The 21,809-nt window shown below is 46.6% G+C and overlaps 1 long non-coding RNA gene across 1 annotated transcript; it reads left to right on the top strand.

Moving 5' to 3' along the window:
* Positions 1–4,209: 4,209 nt before the first annotated feature.
* Positions 4,210–12,134, top strand: LOC144106302 (uncharacterized). Its single transcript, XR_013308965.1, has 3 exons — positions 4,210–4,356; positions 9,047–9,197; positions 11,907–12,134. It is a non-coding gene; the product is annotated as an uncharacterized LOC144106302 (long non-coding RNA).
* The last annotated feature ends 9,675 nt before the right edge of the window (positions 12,135–21,809 follow it).

The raw sequence follows: 21,809 nt of genomic DNA on the forward strand, positions 1-21,809 counted from the left end.
GCGCGTGATTAGTTCATTTTAGAGGAATTAAATCACACACGCGCACAGCACTGTGATGGTTAAAACTGGAGTGCGGCGTCCAGTTATTAATCGTTCAAGGCAGAACTCGCGGAGCGTTCGGTCACTGCGTGTAACTACCTGACGGAGAACAGACGGGACGTCAAGCCCGTGTGTTCGAGGAATGCACAGAGGCTCACCAAAGTTCGCTCACGAGTGCGCGCACTGCCCTGCGGCCACAATAGCGTCTTGATGGAGTCTGGTAGTATGCCTTGCGCCCTATAGGCCGCGAGCATACCGCGACGAGCATCGGCGAACGCGGCACAGCGAAGGAGCAGGTGTTCTAGTGTTTCCTCTGCACCGCATCCGTCACACACATCACTCGTCGCGATTCCGTGACGCAGCGGATCAGTAGTCGAGCGCCCTAACCACTGAGCCACCGCGGCGGTTGGAAATGAAAAACTTAAAATTGGTTTTTGGGGAAAGGCAATTGCGCAGTATGTCTCGCACCTCGGCCAGCGCCTAAACCGCGCATTAAGGGAAGGGATAAAGGAGGGACTAAGCGAACAAAGAAAGAGGTGTCGTATAAATAATAATAATAATAACTCGTTTTTGAGGAAAGGAAATGGCGCAGTATCTGTCTCGCACCTCGGCCAGCACCTAAACCGCGCATTAAGGGAAGGGATAAAGGAGGGACTAAACGAACAAAGAAAGAGGTGTCGTATAAATAATAATAATAATAACTCGTTTTTGAGGAAAAGAAATCGCGCAGTATCTGTCTCGCACCTCGGCCAGCACCTAAACCGCGCCTTAAGGGAAGGGATAAAGGAGGGACTAAGCGAACAAAGAAAGAGGTGTCGTATAAATAATAATAATAATAATAATAATAATAATAATAATAATAATAATAATAATAATAATAATAATAATAATAATAATAATAATAATAATAACTCGTTTTTGAGGAAAGGAAATGGCGCAGTATCTGTCTCGCACATCGTTTGACATCTGAACCTCGTCGTAAGGGAACGGATAAAGGAGGGAATGAAAGAAGAAAGGAAGAAAGAGGCGCCATATTGAAGGGCTCTCGAATAATTTCGACCACCTGCGGATCTAACGTGCACAGACATCGCACAGCACACGGGCGCCTTAGCGTATTGGAGGGCTGGTTTCTCTATGTGGCAAGAGTTCGCTGCCAACCGGCCCCAGCTCAGTCCCAGCCAGCCATTAAGGAATATCCACCGCAGAGCCTACGAAACCTGGGATGGCCGCCAGAAGACCAGACGCGTCCCCAGCTGACAGCCTATTAAGAACCTTCCGCCATCAGTTGGAGAACAACGTTCAGTTGCTCACCTATAATGCTGGTATGTGAAATACGCTTCACCCGCCGCGGTGGCTCAGTGGTTAGCGCGCTCGGCTACTCATCCAGAGTTCCCGGGTGCGAAACCTACCGCGGCGGCTGCGTTTTTATGGAGGAAAAACTCTAAGGCGCCCGTGTGATGTGAGATGTCAGTGCACTTTAATGATCCGCAGGTGGTCGAAATTATTACGGAGCCCTCCACTACGGCACCTCTTTCTTCTTTCACTCCCTCCTTTATCCCTTCCCTTACGGCGCGGTTCAGGTGTCCAACGATTTATGAGACAGATACTGCGCCACTCTCTTTCCCCCAAAACCAATTATTATTATGATTAAATACGCTTCAGCTGTAGTTTTATTATACTTGTGAATACACTTAGGTTTCTACTCAAAACAGGGTTCCCAGAATGCAATGGAGTGAAGGTTGCGCCCACGCAGGTGCCTTTACACCAGCGTGAACATTGAGTCCGGACCACACCACACATGCAGGAGCCTTTTCTTTCGGCTCACAGAATCCTTCACAGTCGCGCGAAATTAACTTGGCTTGCGCACGCTGAACACTCATTGGTTATTGTTTTTTTTAACTTAAATTGAACCTTTTCTTATTGGAATGTAGTACGTTCCCATACGTTCGTATTGGAACGTCTCTCCTGCGCGCACAATCGAGTAAGCGGGTTTCCACCGAGGTATGTAAGAAAGTTACGGCGTCACTTCCTTTCCTCAAAACAAATTTTCAAAAAATTAAGGGGGGATGTGGCACTTTGTTGACCTATAGTGCGGTGAGACGAGAAACCTTTCGCGTAATGTTGCTGCTTGTATCGCTTATGTGTGGTTAAGATGGTGATTAAATACTACACAACTGATCGCTTCCCGACGCTTTCGCTGACGTTCATTAGCGCGCGCACGCTTGGTTGTTAGAGACACAAGAGAGCGTTTAGGCAGCATCTTTAATAATAGTAATAATAATAACGATAACAAGTGGTTTTTAGGGAAAGGAAATGGCGCAGTATCTGTCTCACATATCGGCGGACACCTGAGCCGCGCCGTATGGGAAGGGATAAGGGAGGGAGTGAAAGAAGAAAGGAACAAAGAGGTGCTGTAGTGGAGGGCTCCGGAATAAATTCGACCACCTGGGGATCGTTAACGTGTACTGACATCGCACAGCACATGGGCGCCTTAGCGTTTTGCCTCCATAAAAACGAAGCCGCCGCGGTCGTGTTCGAAACCGGGAACTCCGGATCAATAGCGACATCCTTCCAGATCGGCATTCAGGACGCGTCTGGCCAGATTTCCTGGCGTACACGTCTCTCGAACGATGGTGGCGCCATTCAATGGTGTCACACGCATGTAAAGTAGGCTGAAGAGGAGGTGCACTGTCCACTGTTTGCTGGCGCCTTCTGCATTCGCAGTGCATTATTGTATACTGAGTTCCTAGTTACGACATACTGCGCCAACAACTAGTATGAATTATTAATTACTAATTGACTAATTATTATTAACTGTGAGGACATTCCTCTGCTTATGTGGAGGAATGCGAAAACGAGTGTTCTGAGGAAAAGAAAGGTTTTTGAAAAGGAGGAAGCAGCTGATAATGATAATAATAATTGGCTTTTGGGGAAAGGAAATGGCGCAGTATCCGTCTCATATACCGTTTGACACCTGAACCGCGGCGTAAGGGAAAGGATAAAGGAGGGAGTGAAAGTAGAAAGGTACAAAGAGGTGCTAGTGGTGGGCTCAGGAATAAGTTCGACCACCTGGGGATCTTTAACATGCACTGACATCGCACAGCACACGGGCGCCTTATCGTTTTGCCTCCATAAAAACGCAGCCGCCGTGGTCGGGTTCGAACCCGGGAATTCCGGATCAGTAGCCGAGCGCCCTAACCGCTGAGCCACCGCGGCGGGTAGGCAGTAGCTCTCAGATCTAATTCTCGGTGGACAGCGCAAACAAGTTACATTGACAGCTATAGTGCGACATCATCGCTGGCGAGCCGTAAGCCTATAAAGGCTTTCTCCTTAAAATTAGCTGCGATTTTACAGCCACTGAACCTGGTTAGAGAGCGAAAGCTGTGGTATATCGGGCGACTAGGCGCGGCTTGGCGCCTGTAACGTGAGTGCGTTCCGCAGGCTGGTAGGCAGCGCTTTCACCCTGCCACCCTGGCAGTAAATTAATGTTTGACCGCGAGAGGCTGGTCGCCCAAATAACGCTGCGGCCTATCGCTGCAGTGGCGCGTCTCTTCCACAATGCTGTCAACGCTAATATATGAAGCCCACATATCTCGCCAGGCCACGTACTTCAAGCGCAGCTGAGGTTCCCTCTGACCTTGGGAGCCGGTTATGCGGTATTTCTGTCCCCTAAATAAACGCCGACAATGAACGCCGATGGCCCATAAAAAAATTGGAATTGAAAATTGGTTTTTGGGGAAAGGAAATGGCACAGTACCTGTACGCCATTTCCGTTTGCCCAAAAACCAATTTTCATCACTTTTTTTAATTTTTGATCTGCATAGAAATAAGGCGGCCGCGGCGGCGTTCGTACGCGGGTTTTCCCCGCTCACTAGCTGAGTGCATAACCTTTCAGCCATCGAGACGTGTATGGCATCTGAGCATCAGACGCCGACGTGGAGATGTTCGAATGTGTTGAAAAAAATTTTTTTCAACACATTAGAACATCTCCATGTTGCATGTCGGCGTCTAATGCTGAGACGCCATACAGGTGGCGTTGGAGAGTGCGCGTGCTGGACCTTAGAACACGTGCTGCTGCCTCCTGTGCCGTGATTCGTCAACACTAGACTGTCTACGCCAATGAAAGGCTGCCCCGTGGATTGCAAAGAGAATTCGCTGTGCCAGGTTGAGGTTGGCCGCACTTCGTTAGTTTCTGGAAGAGTTCGACCTCAGTGCACATGACTTGCAAACGTGAGATCACAGGGATTTATCTACGGAACAGACGGCGTCAGTGTTAGTGTTCCTGCCGAAGAATACGTCGTTAACCAGCTTCCCGAGGTGAGTACCCGCCACTGTGGCTTTGTATTTTCGGCGTTCGGCGCATGAGTCAGGCTCCCGGAAACGAACCTCGAATCCGGCGAGCCAGCTTTCGCGATTTATCTCTAGCCAACGCTGCTTCGTGACGCTCTCGGTCGTAAGGATCGCCAGAAGGAGCCCTGCGCCTCCAGTGCACCGCCGAAGACATGGAGCCAGAACCGGGGCAAGTCTTCGACTGAGCTTTGGAGGCGCCGGACTCCTTCTAGCGATCCCTGCGGTGCGCAGCGCGTTCGCTTTGTCGGTGGACTCCTCAAGCGCACCACGAACGCTCACAAAAAGCTTGATAACTGTTTCAGTCGGCGTTCGTGGAGTTATTCGGGCGTGCACAGGCAAAGTGAACCCGCCATGCACCTTTTCTATGGCGAGCCTCAATTTAGAGGTGAAATCTAAACCTCATTTGGCCGTCAGCTTTGCATGCGAAAAGTGGAGCATTCTGGTTCGAAAATCTCGTGAGCAACGCTGTATAAGCGCATGCGATGAACAGCCTTAAGGGTACGACGCGATAGCGTACATAGTGGGTTAGGTTTACAATTTCAACAACGCTCTTATGCTTACCATTCTGAGCATACCTTTGAACTCATTTTTCATTCTTTAATTGTTTCATATAGTTTATCAATGACTCGCTCTAAAGTTCCTTAATTAGCAACATCAAGTAGTTGCTTTTAATTCTCAGCGATTTTACTTTTGAACCCCTCTTTTTCGCATTGTTTTTCATTTCTTTATTACAATTTCATCAACTTGCCATCACCTATCACACAGCAGTCATCAGTCACTAGAACAATAAATTACCATGATACGATTTTTTTTCACGCAGCCCTCGATTATTTCCGACGCGGGGTTCTAACTACTATGCCGAGGGCTTTTCGACCAAACGAGCTGTATACGCTCTCGCGTAAAAGCACATCCCTACGGCGGCCGTGGTAGCGCACAGGCCACATCAGAATCGTATTTCAATGAAATTTGAACCAACGGTTACAGTGATTTTTTCCGCGAGGCGTTGAGGCTGGAAGCGAAGCGTTTCTTTCGACGTGAAGGACTTTTCATGAAATTTGAACCAGCGCCTAAACTAATATGGACCGCGAAACGTTGAGGCCGGCGGCGAAGCGTTCCTTTTCAACGTGAACGAGACTTTTCATGAAATCTGAACCAGGGATTACAGATTTGGTCCGCGAAACGCTGAGCCCAGAGGCGAAGCGTTTTTTTTTTTCGAAGTGAAGGGCTTTTTATGAAATTTGAACCAACGCTCACAGTAATTTCGACCACGAGACGTTGAGGCCAGCGACGAAGCGTTCCTTTTCCACGTGAAGGAGACTTTTCAAGAAATTTGAAACCACGGTTACAGTGATTTGGTCCGCGAAACATTGAGGCCGGGGACGAAGCGTTCCTTTTCAACGTGAAGAAGACTTTTCATCAAATTTGAACCAATGCTTACAGTGATTTGGTCCGCGAAACGGTGAGACCAAAGGTGAAGCGTTCTTTTTCGAAGTGAAGGACTTTTCATGAAATTTGAACCAACGCTCACAGTAATTTCGACCACGAGATGTTGAGGCCAGCGACGAAGCGTTTCTTTTCCACGTGAAGGAGACTTTTCAAGAAATTTGAAACCACGGTTACAGTGATTTGGTCCCCGAGACGTTGAGGCCGGTGGCGAAGCTTTCCTATTCGACGTGAAGGGGAACCTCAGGGCGTGAGCACGTGTAGACGATTTCCCGGCGTCGTTGTGTGGCCCACACTCAGTGACGAGGCGTCCCCCAAATTGTTGCACTAGTGCTTTGCTGATAGCTTTTCAATTTGCGTGAGATCGAGCGCTGAACTGCTAGTCGGAAGTTCCGCTAGCCATTTGTCGGGCCTCGAGCCTTCAATTAGCACATGCAATGGTGCCAATGGGAGCGGGTGTCTATGGCTGTCAATGGCGTGGGTGTCTAGGGCGGGCGACTATGTTATCGCTTTGACCCATGTAATCAGGGAATAAGTGTTCCTCTTTTGGGGGCAAGATTTCATAGCAGGAGGAACTGAGCAGCTGGAATAGAAGTATGCACAACATGGTTTTACAGGGAAATGCAGGTCCACAATAGGGTAGTCAAGGGCTCCCAACCATACTGCACTTTGCCACTGGATTAACGAAAAGCAAAGTACACGGGCATGCAAATTGGTTAGTTGTAAACGGCTTAGGGTGGGGTTTGCTGCTCGCCCGTCGCTGTGGCCGAATAGTTAGCGCCCTCCGCTACTGAGCCAGAGTATCCTGTTTCGAACACGACCGCGACAGCCGCGTTTCGGCTCAGGTGAAACGCAAAAGGCTCTCGTGTGCTGTGCGACGCCAATGCATGTTCAAGATCTCCACGTGGTCGAAATTATTCCGGAGCCTTCATCTATTACACCTCTTTTTTTTCCTCTATGAAAGCTGTAACACTCCCCATCCTTAGCTTTTTTGCCGTGTACGCGGGTTTGACTTCGAACCTACCTTGAACCACTTGGCAGCTATGACGTCACTACCCGCCGCCGCCGAAACCGAGCGCTCGTTTGTTTCTATAGGCCGTCGGCGTTCATTGTGTTCGTGGGCGTCTGCAACGTTCTAGACTCCTATTGTTTTGAGGAAAGAAAGGGCGTGTATCTTGCCCACTTGGTTCCGTGGACACCTCAAACGCGTCTTGATGTACCTGGCGGTTGTGAGATGTAGGCTACATGCATTAGCGCTTACAACGTTGTAGCACACAGGCGGCACTGCAGGAATATGCCACAGAGTTCATTGGGTGAAGAAACTTACGCGGTCAACCATTAATTTAACTGCCACCTACCAGTGTGGCAGGGTGAACACGCTGCCTATCCAGTGTGCGGAGCGCACTCAAGGTAACAGACGCCAAGCCGCATCTACTTGCCCGATACACCACAGATTTCGTTCTCTAACCAGGTTCAGCAGTAAAGCCACAGCTAAGTTTCTTCTTTCGCTCCCACCTGCCTTTTTTCGTTGACAGCGCCGTTGAGGTGTCTACCAAGAAGAAAACCAGCTACTGCTCCATATGCTCTTCAAAATTCGCAAAATGTCTCTTATTTCCCTCTGTATTTTTCTCTCCCACTTTCCGCTCTTCCCTCACGGCGCGGATGACGTGTCCACTGGGAAATAAGGCATTTACTGCGTCTTCCATTTTCTCAAAACCAATAATCAGGTTCGAAGCCGACCACGGCGGCCGGGTTTCGATGGAAGCGAAACTGTGCGCTGTCCATTGTCAGTGCACGTTAAAAATCCCCAGGCAGTCGAAATTATTCCGAAACCCTCCACTACGGCACCTATTTCTTCCTTCTCTTTGTCCCGACCTGCCACGGTGGCTCAATGATTGGGGCGCTTGGCTACTGATCCGGAGTTCCCAGGTTCCAACCCGATCACGGTGGCTGCGTTTTTACGGAGGGAAAACGTTAAGGCGCCTATGTGCTGTGCGATGTCAGCGCACGTTAAAGATCCCCAGGCAGTCGAAATTATTCCGGAGCCCTCCACTTCGGCACCTCTTTCTTCCTTTCTTCTTTCACTCCCTCCTTTATCCCTTCCCTTACGGCGCGGTTTAGATGTCCAACGATTTATGAGACAGATACAGCGCCATTTCTTTTCCCCAAAAACCAATTTTCATTTTTATTTGCTGAAATGTTTAGCTCGAACTGTCGGTTCTACGGCGAAAAGCCACTTTGGACCACATAATTTGGGACTGTAGAGCGCATCCTCCACAGCACATCTTCCAGCCCCCGGTCTCATGACTACTACCTTACCTGACGAGTGGCTTTCAGCAAAGGCCAGCGATGCCCGATATACTCAACTCAAGGCCGTTTAATGGAACTATACCGCCCGAGACCTGTAGGTTCTATACGTCACCTACCTGACCAACGCTCTACTCTTTCGACCAATGAAGCTTTTACTCACTAACTCGTGGTTTGGAACATGCCTATGCGGAATGATTTGGGGTGCGCATAGAACTGCCGTATGGTTGTCGCCTCGTGGGGCACTGCGATGGGTGAACTGATGTGCTTAGTTGGGATTCAAGAAGCTGGATGGTTGAAGCTGTGGGCAGGCGGTAGCGCCTGCTTAAATAGAGAATTCTTTTCAGTTTTGCAGCTTGCTAAAGAGCGTTAGCATGCTCAGTTGCTCCTTGTTTTAGCTCTTCGACAGTCTTGCGGATGATGTTTACACTACATTCCTTACTGCGTCAGTAGGCTTCACCGGAGCAAAGCACTTTTGACAGAGAAGTTTGTTATTGGTTTGGTGCAGCGATATAGTCCTGCGTTTTATCTTGAACCTGCAACGCCAGCCATATGGTCATATGGTGTACAGGTCAGCCCAATCATGGGATTATATATTTCATTTAAAATTTATTGCCATCTGCGAACCGTGGAAAGTGCCGAAGAGAAGGACATGGTCCTCTCCACGATTATGAGAGGGAGGATAGGGAGGAGAGAGATGGTGACAGGCGGCGAGCGGAGGAATGCGAAACCAGAAGGTGTCCACCACGCCAGTATGCAGCGCTATATATGGCTAAACCAAAGCTAAAACTGCCTTCGCTCATTTGCGTGCTTATTGGAGCTTAGCTCTCTTTTAATTGCACGCTGGAAAGATACTTGGGCAGCGCAAATTCCGGCGTGGTCATTGCGGCGTGTCTCCTCGCTGCAGGCTGCGTCTTTCTTCGAGAAGAGACGTGTTTTCTCGGCGTCGAGAACCGACCTGTCCAGAGCATCAAAGGCGAAACTAAACGTCGTCCGGTCCTAGCGTGAAAGCAGGTGCCACCGTTCCATCGAAAGTGGCGGCCATCACCCTTGACCCAGTAAGTTCGATTGTGCTGTTATGTCAGATAATTGAAAGCTTTGTAAAGCCATGAGAGGCTTTCTGCAGAGCACAGAATGAACGGCCTCTAGCATGGCTCCACTGTAGAGTTTGCAGCTTGGTTGCAAAACCTAGTCGAGCTATGCTAGACGCAGTTATTGTAGTGGACTACTGTCTGCAAAATGTACAGTGTAGTAAGACACAAACATTGAGGGCTCATCCAGGGGACCCGGACTCAGTCTCCGGGCGCTCTCTGGAGCGGAATGTTAGAGCCGAACAGCTTTCGGGGAGGCGAAACGCAAGAACGCGTCAGTGTGCTGTGCAATGTCAGCACGCGTTAAAGATCCCCAGATAGTCCAAGTTATTCCGGAGCCCTACACGGCACCACTTTGTTCCCTTCTTCTTTCACTCCATCATTTATTCCTTGGCTTACAGTGCTGCTCAGTTGTCCACCGAGACGTGAGAGATACTGCGTCATTTCCTTTAATCATATGCCGAATTTAATTATTACAATTTTTTTATCTTCATTCTGTTGGTGCCTTCTTGACGAGAAAATAAATGCGTCATCTGGCGCGAGGTTACCCGTTTCCTGTTTAAATACTCTTTGAAGAGAAATTAGTCATCTCGAGGCTTGTTCTTTTAGTACGCCGGCGCACTTTGCATTGCGAGAGTAGACTTGACTCATGTGAGCAACCCCCTCCTGTCATCAGAAACTTGTGGCCGAAACGCGACACGCAGATAACATCGTCACCCCTCCTGCTGCCATGGAGTCCCGGCGCCCTCGCCACCACGTAGCTTAAAACGCTAATGAGGTGTCCACTCTCCCACTAATGAGGTGTCCACCCTCGCACTAATGAGGTGTCCACCCACCCTGGTAGCCAGTTGGGTGTCTTTCCTTTCCTCAAAATAAATAGTCTGAGGCAATTAAGCTGATTTCGAGAAAAGGAAAGGTTCATAACTAGCTCAATTTGTAGACGCACGCGACCGCCAACTCACGGCGCGACTGAGGTGTCAATTGATCCAGGGAGCGAGTTACACTTGTTCCCGCATTTACATGTAAGAAATGCGTACGTGCCACCATGACAATGAAAATTGGTTTGGGGGGAAAAGAATTGGCACAGTATCTGTCACATATCGGCGGACACCTGAACCGCGCCGTAAGGTAAGGAATAAAGGAGGGACTAGAGAAGAAATGAAGGAAGAGGTGCCGTAGTGGAGGGCTCCGAAATAAGTTCGACCACCTGGGGATCTTTAATGTGCACTGACATCGCGCAGCGCACAGGAGCCTTTGCGTTTCGCCGCCATCGAAACTCGGCCGCTGTGGTCGGGTTCGAACCTGGGTACTCTGTATCAGTAGCCGAGCGCCGTAAACACTGATCCACCTCGGCGGGTCCTGAGTACGACGCGTCGCGGGCTTTGAGGCGTGCCGTCCATATTAAGGGTGCGCACGTAGTGCCGCAGAGCGTTTCGAATTGCTCGGTCGCGTCTAAACGTTTCCTTCCAAGAAATTGTGCCGCGTGGCCTGCGGAAAAGCCTGCAGTCAAGAGGGGCGAAACGCGCCATGCGCATTGGCCGTATGAGAGGACTCGCTGTCGAATCGAGACGCTGACCACTCTAAGTTGAGGACACCAGTTCACTGGCCTTGTTACATCGCGTACCTCACAGTACAGTAACAATTCTTCTGGGTAGGCAGCTTCAGCGTCACTAAAAATACCACGTTTCTCGGCTAAAAAACGAGAGCGGAGGAGCGGTCAGTTCGAGCCATAAGTAACAGGATCTGTGGTGTGCCGCATCTGCTTATTCAGTACTGGTCTGCCTGTTGTTCTGTGGACACATGGGACAGGTTCGCTGCTGCTTAGTAGCCCTTGAATATGATGATGAGTGTTGATTTTCGTTCTGCCTATCCAGTCGTTTATATATTTTAAGAAGTGCGTTTATCGCCTTAAGGCTGTCCCCGCGCAGCGATTATTTTGAAGGAATTGTAGCAGGTCTGGTACCACAACATCTCCATGCAATATCAATAAACTCTTTAAGAGCCGCGTTCTGTGTCGTAGATCATAATTTCTCTCTTCAGGAGAGCAAAGCAGCAGTAACGGTGTGACTTCTCAGTGCACACTTCATCGAGGGAGAAAGCAGGTTGGCAGTGAAAAAGAGATGCGACTTGGGCGGCGTCATGAAATGTTTCGCATTAATTTCACCCCCCCCCCCCCCACTGTGGCTCGGTGATTAGTGCGTTCAGCTAAGCGCCGTTGTGAAACGCTTGCGATTAATGGTTCTGGTTAATGAATGGCGCTTCCACCAACCCTTCGAACTTTGCCCTGGATGCAAAGTGCGCAGGACATTGACTGTGCGCTGCGCCTTCCTTGAGAGAATGTTGCAAAGGATCTGTGTTGGAAAGTTCCCAGTCGATCACAGTGCCGCAACACACACGCTCATGAGCGGAGGTCGGAGCTTATAATACTAGCTTTGAGCTTGCGTGTACCGTGCTTCTGCGCAATTTCAACAGTCGCGAGCACCAAAAGAACGCCATGAGTCGGCCTCGCGTCTTTGTAGAACGGGGTCACAGTTTGGTCGCCTTTGTGCAAATAGACTCCTAAATAATCTAAAGTGGCGTTCGACAGCAGTTTTTTTTTTTGGTTCCGCCATGCAAAGATCATAGCGTCCAAAAATCGTAATCTCAGGGTGATCTTCACCGCGTCTTGGTTTTCAGGTGGATTTCTTGGCTGGAAGAAACGCGCTTACACCGCGTCCAACTTGATTGCAACCGTTGCACCGAAGGCGGCACCAATACGCCAAGCCTTAGCAAGAAAGCCGGTCTCACTGCAGAATCGCGGAGGGTTACCCTGTCGCCAAGCCATGATGTGAAAGCAGGTCCGACTGCAGAATCGAAAAGGGTTGCCTGGTCGCCAAGCCGTGACGTGAAAGCAGATGGAGTCAGCCGCAGGCGCACACCTCCTATGGCGGAAGAAGCAGGCATGACCCCTTCAACAGGTAAGTTGAATTGGGAGACTTGGGTGAGATAAGGTGCATGTTTAAGGGAACTTGTGGAATCACCTCACAGGTTAGGTGCAGCAAGAATTCTCTAGTAACCGACAGACCTCTAAGCGCTCGTTTCGCTATTGTTGAAGCAAACGTAAACCTCACAGTACAGCTAGTGTTGCGTAGTCCGCAGCAGAACCAGACGATAGGATCGCTGCAGAGAATACCGGCAAGCTCTCTCAGGAATGAAAGGTCTGGTTAAGGATAATTAACCACATCAACGTTATTAGATTGTATTCCGCAGCAACCGTGTACGCTTTCGGAAAGGTTACAAACTGGTAGGAACTATGGCAATGCTACTTGTAGACTAGTCTGTGAACATCGAAGTGGATGCTGATCGTTATTCGAACAGAGTTTATCTTGTGTGACGCGGCGCCGCGCAAGCAGACTCAATGGTCACTTCCAGGTACAGTCTTATACAGCTGAAGACAGAAACGGCAAATGCTCCTCAATGGAGGCCCTCTAGCCGACAGCATCGACCACCTGTAATGTCGTGGTTTTAATCTTGCTCCTGCTTGCGTGGCATCTCAAGGCGGCTGGTAGCTGCAAGGAGACTAAGCAAGGGTTAACCGCATTAACCACGACATCAATAGAGTGGGCTTACAGGGCCTCCTTTCATGGAGATACGTCGCTTCGTTCTTGAGTTGCGAGCTACTATGTCGCTGCTCAGGCTTGCTCGACCAACGTCTTCAGTCTTGCTGTGCACTCTCATTTCTGCCTTTTGCAAATGCTTGCACACTGCAACCTAGCCGAGCAGCATTGTAGATTCTGACAGGGACCCTTTTAAACCATGTCTCGGTGACAAGATGCACTGTTCCCCAGTCGACTTGCGACTGCCAACTGGAGTTTTTAGCCAGCGGTTACTGTTTTGGAGCGCTTAAGACGAAAATTTCTGGTTATAAGTCTTCTAGGTGCCGTTAATGATTCGCTGATAGTTAATATTATTCCGGGGGCCACCACTACGGTGTCCTTCATAGGCCATGTGTACCGAGAGAGGCGTCGTAGCGGAGCGCTCCGGATATATCTCGAAATACGACATAGAACCACCTGGAGCTCTTTAATTTGCACCGACACCACACAGCACACGGGCGTCTTCTTATTTTAAAGCGAAAGCTTCACTGGCCGCGAACTTGCGATTTTGTCGTGGCGGTGCTCCGACGAGGCAACAACGCGCGCCTCACCGAGGATATTTCTCTCTCTCCCGCTCCCTAGTCAATATTGCGCATGTGCCACTAATAGCACCGAGCCACAGGTGCAGCGGTGCTCCGCCGCTGCGTAGCGCCATGTCTTTCCTCAAAATGCAGCTTTCAATTTTCATTTTTGTCTTTCTCCTTACACTCCCTCCTTTATCCCTTCCTGTACGGCGCGGTTCAAGTGTCCACCGAAATATGTGAGACGTTTACTGTGCTTCGCGCGCTCACCGTGCCATCCGGCATGAGGGCACACCGCGCTGCTCGCCGCCGCCACCGACGTCATACCGCGTTCGGCCACATTCTCACAGCCGGCTTCCTCTACGGCTCGGCGGCGACGGAGCCGAAAACCACGGCAGCAATGGAGCGGCGCGGTGTTCTAATCTAAGCAAAAGTTCCCAGGACGTCCAAGCGCCTGCTGAATCGATCCCACACATGATGTTATAAGTACTGAGGGGTCCATATAAAAGCATCTGCTCTACTTTTTTGGACCGTAGTTAGGAAACGACCCCAACAACTGAATCATGAAGGTGGATACTCTCCTGCCATATGCCGCTATTCTTATAGGGTGTTGACAACACAATTTAGATCAGCAACATTTCGCTCTCTGTATTTCAACAGCAGCACTTCTTCCATCGAAACAAAAAAAATAGAACACCACTCCACGAACACTTTCATACGGCCTTACCTCTTTATAAGAAAGTGGTGAACTGGCACGTGATATAGCATTGCTTTGCAGCTAGATATATCGTGTTCTGGGCACTTTTGTCTCTGACAGAACATACAGGACCACAGCTGCCAGAGTTTCATGGGTGGAGCATAAAACTCATTGATGGCCAGACTCTCCACCACACCATAACCCAATGCCAGCTGGGTCCCTCACGTACTGACATTTTAGCCATGAATCGGGCATCATTAGCTGCTGACAACTTAAACCATTCTCCTATTCAATGTGAACCAGAACATAACCTTTCTTTGAATTAGTTTCATTGAGTCAATTAAGATGGTCCACACTCTCAACACTGTTGGCATCACATAAAAACTATAAAGGGACTAGAAACCCAAATATTAAGTCAGCATAGATTATTAGTAGGTCAATGTTCCAAAAAATGTCACATTCAAATTTCACCAGCACAGAGATTTTTGTTTTTTTAATTAAAGAAATAGTAGAAACAGCATACACTTATTTTGCTACTGGTGACGATGATTATGATAACATTCCAATGAACAAACCACTGGCTGAGCTTTGTAGATTGAAAAAAAAACAAGTACAGGATGACAAAACCAGTATTTCTTGACCTAGGTTTGCATATTACGACGTAAAGCGTAAAAGGCATAACAAACAAAGAACAAGACTCCTCCAGTGTAGTCACAAGGGTTCTAGTCTTAGGCCTTATCCATGCATGGTTAGAGAACGATTCCAATAGTTACATGTTTCTTTCCGGTACAGCTATTACAGAACAAGTGTAGAGGAGCGCGAATACCGAATAGTAACTCTCGAATCGGATATCGGATATTAACAAATTTATTCAAACATGTGCTGAAGTGCTTGTAATTTATAAGTTGTCATGCAAAAAAGCAGCTGCTGCACGTGATCCGGCAACAGCTTTTCCAGCCTGGACGTGGCAATGTTGTCAGCTGTAGAAAACAGTTTTTCACTTGGAACTTGCGTTGCTGGTATAGCCAGGTATTTCATGGCCATTCTGAACAGACTTGAAAAGTTATGCTTGCCTGTTTTCCTCGAGTACACAAAAGGGTCTTCATCCCTGCTGCAAACTGGCTCTCGAAGATGCCGCTGAAGTTCATCAATGTTGCCTGGTTCACAGTTGTCTCTCCTCCCAGATGGCATTGCAAGTTTGTAAATATTGTCCCATATGCTGGCACTGCACTGCTTTTGTGCTGTAGATGCTGAGGGCTCAGCACAGTCAGTGGGTGGTCGGATTGGCGAGCCTTGCAGCTCAGTCCTTAATGTTCCAGAAGCCTTGTTTCTTGTAAAGCTTCCGTAAAGATGTTTTTGAATCATGGGTCACATGCCGTTGCCATGACGTACTCTTTTTGCTCGCTGTGGTTAGGAGGTCTTGCCTTCCCACTTTTTATGTAAATTTTTTTGCGAACAGTGACGTGTCATCATCCGCTGCAGTACACTGAAGTTCATCAATGTTGCCTGGTTCACAGTTGTCTCTCCTCCCAGATGGCATTGCAAGTTTGTAAATATTGTCCCATATGCTTCCACTGCACTGCTTTTGTGCTGTAGATGCTGAGGGCTCAGCACAGTCAGTGGGTGGTCGGATTGGCGAGCCTTGCAGCTCAGTCCTTAATGTTCCAGAAGCCTTGTTTCTTGTAAAGCTTCCGTAAAGATGTTTTTGAATCATGGGTCACATGCCGTTGCCATGACGTACTCTTTTTGCTCGCTGTGGTTAGGAGGTCTTGCCTTCCCACTTTTTATGTAAATTTTTTTGCGAACAGTGACGTGTCATCATCCGCTGCAGTACAGTCCGTCAGCACCATGTGCGTTCCGTATTTCTGCCCACTCAGGTCTTTTGTTGCTGATGCAATTGGCTCAAGGACCTTGACCAGTCTGGCCACCCTTTTCCATCCCTATGGTGTAAGGTTGGATACCACTGTCTCCGACGTAGGAAGTTCAAGGCAAACTGCTTTTTTAAGCTGAAGGAGATGGGACAGCATGTCATGCTCGCTATTCAGATTCAGATTCAGATTCAGATTCAGATTTATTTCAACAACACTTGGTTGCCGAGGAGGCGAACAAAAAGGCAATCAAAAGTTGCCTGACGAAGCGTCCGCCCCCTTTACACTCTACAACTGAGCAGTGGGCAGGTTTAACCAAAGAAAAACAGATCATAACACCAAAGAGACATTGCATATAACATTATACACGAAAACATAAAAAAAAACAGCACATATTCATTTAAGGTACACAATTAAGAAATGCTGTAAAAAGTATATTCGCGAGTCAACATTGTTACACAAAATTGCACATAAAATACAAATATCGGTGTGACTGAATATAACAAAAGGAAAGAAGAGCTTAACTATGCCGGCCAAAGTAAGGTTTTCTTTTCTAATAAAAACATGGATTTTTCTTTTTTTTTAATATAGGGCAGATATGTGCAGAAAAAGTAAGCCATTGCTATGTCACAAAAAGAAATGGGTTAACTTTTTGCTAAATGCTTTCGTGGAACGACTGTTGTGAATGGTTTCTATAATACCCGGGTACTTATTTAGAAGATCAGCGATTCGATATTTTAGCGTTTGTGTACCGTAGTTCGTACGCACTAGTTCTTTTCTACAGGTCATATGCCGAAGGTTATGGTCGTGGTCTCTAAAGAAGAAAGTTTGCGAGAACCCAGCCGGGTCCATTTTTATTTGATCATATATTTTCAAAGCTACTCTTTTGTTCATGATATTCGTGATAGTTAATATCTGATGTTTTTCGAAAAGTGGGGCTGAGGGGGCTCTATATGGAGAGTTTTCTATTAATCGTATGACTCGTTTTTGTAGTATAAGCAGGTTTTCCATGTTTGCTTTTGTCGTAGTTCCCCATACAAGAATACAATATTGCAAACGAGAAAAAACTAGACTATAATACAACTGCTTTTTTAACCACATTGGTAGTAAGTTCTTTACTTTGAAGATAATTCCAATTGATCTGGAAATAACTGTTCGTATTTTTTCTATGTGCAGAGACCAGCTCAAATTTTCTTGAAAAATAACCCCCAGAAATTTGTGAGAGTTTACTCGTTCTAGGTGTTCCCCACGAAATTGTATAATAGGTTCTCTATTGATGGCTTTATTTCTGGGACGGAAAATAATGTACTTTGTTTTATTAGTGTTCAAGGATAATTGATTAATGTTAAGCCATTGTGATAGGTTGTTTAGCCAGCTGTTTGTTTGCCTTTCAAGCATTTCTAAGTCTGTTCCAGAAAAAAATACATTAGTATCGTCTGCATACAGGATTATATCTGGCGTGAGTGGAATATCGATAATGTCATTAATATAAAACAAAAACAGTAAGGGCCCTAAGATGGAGCCTTGTGGGACCCCGTATTTTATTGTTCCTAGACTTGATTTTGCCTGGTTTATCTGCACGTATTGTTGTCGACTATCTAAGTAGCTTTTTATTAAGTCAAATGCAATTCCTCTGATTCCATAGTTGTATAACTTTTGCAACAATATATTGTGTTTGATGGAATCAAACGCTTTCTTGAAGTCAAGGAAAAGTCCTATTGTATGATATTTTTGCTCAAAGTTTCTTATTATTTTATCTTTAGTATTAAGTAACGCTTTTTCAGTGGACTTGTCTTTCTGAAAGCCATATTGTTGTTCTACAATTATACCTTCTTGTTTACAAAAATTTAATAAGCGAATGTAAATAATTTGCTCCATAATTTTTGAAAAGACTGGCAAAACCGATATTGGTCGGTAATTATGTAAGTCGTTTTCGTTTCCCCCTTTAAAAATTACTGACACTTTCGCAATCTTTAGCTCATGAGGGAACACCCCAGTAGAAAGGATTAAATTACATATGTGAGAAAGCGGACTGCTGATATGCTGTGCTACTGATTTTATGGGTTGGACCCTGAGATCATCTATTCCAGAAGATTTATTATTACTTAGCTGTCGTATAATGGCACAAATTTCTTCTGAAGTTGTAGGAACCAGGAAAATCGAGTCCCTGAATATTGATTTCATGTATGTTTTATGCCGATTATTGTTGTCTACGTTGGGATTGGGAGCCCCAGCAGCTAAAAAGTGATCATTAAGTCTGTTTGCCAGCGGGGTCCCTGTGTAGGACACACCTTCAATTTTCAATTCGGTAAGGTCCCTTCTCTCACCCTTAGACATCAAATTATTTACGGTGGTCCAAACTTTTTTGGGATTGTTATAAATCTCAGTGAATTTGTTTTCGTAATACATGGCTCGCGAACGTTTGATATCAGAATTAAGTTTATTTCTGAATTTTTTGAACTGAGTAAGAGTGTTTGGATCCCTGGTTTTGATAAATAGTGCGAACATCTTGTCACGTTTCTTTATTCTTCTAACAAGGGCAGCGTTTATCCAGGGTTTCCTTGCCTTTTTTATTTTTCGAAATTCATCGACAGGAAATGCAAGTTCGTATTGCTTTTTAACTTCGCTGACAAAGATATCATACGCTAGAACAGGATCGGCTGAAGAATATACTTGTTCCCAGCTTGTTTCTGCTAGTAAGTTCTGAAAAAGTGTTACCTTTTCTGCACAAAAATTCCTATATTTTATGGTTTTAGAGGTGGTATTTTGAGGTTCCCTAGTTTTAATGTGGTTCAGAAATAAAAATATTGGTAGGTGATCACTTATTTCATATGATAATACTCCAACTTCTAGGTCATTCATATCATAATTTGTAAAACACAGGTCCAGTGAGGACGCAGATATTTCTGTTACTCTAGTCGGTACATGAATCAGGTTTTCACATCCGAAGCAAAGGAGGATATCCTCAAGCTTTTGTTTGTTAGGCTGAGGAGAGGCAAAATCAATATTTAAGTCTCCACATAAAACAACATGCTTGCCAATGTCTGCACAGTATTCTAGCACATTTTCAAGAAAATCCAAAAACACATCTACGGTTCCATTAGGAGGCCGGTACATGATAACAAAAATTGTGTTGACACATCCTATCACGATCGTTTCATAACTAGAATTTATAGCAGTATATTCTGTGATAACATTAAAGTTAAGATTGTTTTTTATGTATATCGTAACGCCTCCGCCACGTTTCTTTGTTCGAAATACTGATGTAGATTTGTAACCTTCAAAATTAATGACGTCGTGTTCATTTGAGAACCAGGTTTCGGTAAATGCCAAGATATCAAATTCATGACGCAAAGTTTCTAAAAGTAAATCAACAGGTTCTTTCTTATTTCTTAGACTTCGAGCGTTTAAATGAAACAAGGAAAAACTAGAGCTATTGTGAGCTTTGCCACGCCTGAAAGAATCTATGCTGTGATAGCCTAAAGTTGGAGGATGATCCAGATCTGAAAAGCAAGCCATCATTTCTAAATGGCCATCTGTTAGATGGCCATTTATTCCACCGGGTGTACATTCTGGACGAGCTCCAGGAGGCGTAGCTCCATCCGCTGCTGGCAGTCGTTTAGTCTTGCTGCAGCTTGGGCACTGTGGTTTTATTGGCCTACTATTGCACTGTATTTCTTAAAAATGGTGGGCACTCCTGCAGTTCCTTCCTTGGCATCCTTGATGGCCAACTGCAATGTATGGCCCAAACACTGCACTGAAAGTCCCGGAGAGCTGCGCGGAAATTTTGAGCATTGTCAGAAACAACAAAAATAGGTACCTCATACAGTGGCAGATCCTATTCACTCGTCGTTGCTTCCAGGTGAGCTAAAAAGTTGCATTGGGTGTGACTGTCAATCACGGGCTGGTTTCCCAACGTGAACGCCCGGATTTCAAAGTTCGAGGTCAAGTAATGGCACGTGAGACTAATGTAGCTCTGGTTTGACCTCGACATTCACATGTCACTGGTGAACGACAAAGACTATGCCTTCCTGCAGGTCGGCGTGAATTCGGCGCTTGACAGCTATTCCAGTGACCCTGTTCAGACCGGGGATGATTGTTCTTGAAAACGTTGTCCGAGAGGGAACCTTGTACAGTGGCTCCACATCATGCATTAACTCGTTGAACCCTCGCCTTTCACCAAAATCGTTGGGCTGCAGGTCGAGTGCCAGCATCCGAGCAACCCGCTTCGTGATTTCTTGCCTTCGACGCTGCGACAACTCCATGGCCGTGTCAAACTTACATTTGATAGAAGGCTGCGATGCGCTGCCGAAACTTGTTCGCTTCCCGCTTTCCGCCAAAAACGGGCTGTGAAAAGCGTAATGTTAGTTCCTTAGGTGGTTCGCCAGCGGTGGCCGAAGTTTGGTGTTGCATGTCTTTGGCGTTCCAAGTGGGAAGAAGTGCTCTTGGAATTTCGAAACTGGTGCTAGTAAGCAAGCAGTAATTTGACTGATTGTGCCACTTTTTGTTGGTACATAACTCCCTCAGTGTCTATAAAGCCTAGCAACGTTATAAGTTGGACCATTATGTGGATTCTGTTCACAGTTTACAAAAATCAAGCATTTAAACGTAGAGTCAAGCACGCTTAAACAATGTGACCGTCATGCATGGTTCATTCATTTTACAGTCCAGCCCGCTTATAACGAATATCAGCGTCTCGCGGCGTCCGTTCGTTATATCCCTAAGTTCGTACCACAGCTTTAATGACAGTTGCTTGTCAAAACGCTAAATTTTAGAGGGTCGAGCGCAAACTCTGCTGCACCTGGCATGGAATGACCCAAATGCTGGTGAAGTAGCATAGGGACCTGACACTGAGACTTTTGTTCACTTGTCAGCTCTGCTAGGATGCTTTGAACTAGTCAGTCAGGTTCTATGCAAAACGCGGAATGCACACAACCATTGGCCATTTGCGTATGGTTGTGCTGTTTTTGGTCTTTTTTTTCTTAACCTTGGAATCGGCTCCCATATATTTTGAAGAAAAAATGCAGCCATTGGTTGAACTTTATTTTATGAGATGAAAGGCAAATAATTGGTTCTCCTTTCTTAGTTTGTAGGCAGTTTTTGTGAACAGGTTTATGCGCCCATTCTTACATGATTTACAGGGATCATCCTGGCACCTATGCGTGTCACAAGTGTGGTGAGGTATTAAATGAAACCCATGGAATGTCCTGAAAGACTTCTGTAGTATATTTTTAATTAATGTGGGTGCTTACTAGAATGCATTCTCTCATGTGTTGTATGAAATGTGCTTCATGTTGTCCGAGCAGTTTGGCCACAAGGCTTCTGCTACTGGAGCCACAGCACTTGATGCTGGTGGCCCTTGTTCCCCTGGTGCCCTGGGAGCAGACGGGGGCCCAAGCCTGTTGAGCAGCATCTGCAACATGGCCGATCATCGTCTCTACAAAATTGTTAGATGGTGCAAGAGCCTGCCTCTCTTCGGGGATATCCAGGTGGGGGTCTTTATTGCTTCTAGATCACTGCTCTCATAGAAGTTTTCAATGTTGAAGCTTCCATGCAGCCACCATGATTTTCGCATTTGGATAGAATCGCATGCGCACATTATTTTTGCAATTTCATAAATTTCCTGAGGAGCCAGCGATGACGTAGAGGTAGAGCGGCCGCCTCGTGTGCAAGAGGATTGGGGCTCTAATCCTGGTGCCGCATAATTCTCCACCGGGTTTTAAAAAAAACGCGTGTCGATGAAATTGCATATCGAGACCTGGTGTGCGGCCTGATCTCGGTGACCAGAACCAATAACACACACCCTCACCAGTACAGGACTTGGCCACCGTAGTGTAGTACTTGGCCAAAACCTTCTA

This window comes from Amblyomma americanum, chromosome 10, assembly GCF_052857255.1.
Source record: "Amblyomma americanum isolate KBUSLIRL-KWMA chromosome 10, ASM5285725v1, whole genome shotgun sequence".
In the NCBI taxonomy this organism is placed as follows: Eukaryota; Metazoa; Arthropoda; class Arachnida; order Ixodida; family Ixodidae; genus Amblyomma; species Amblyomma americanum.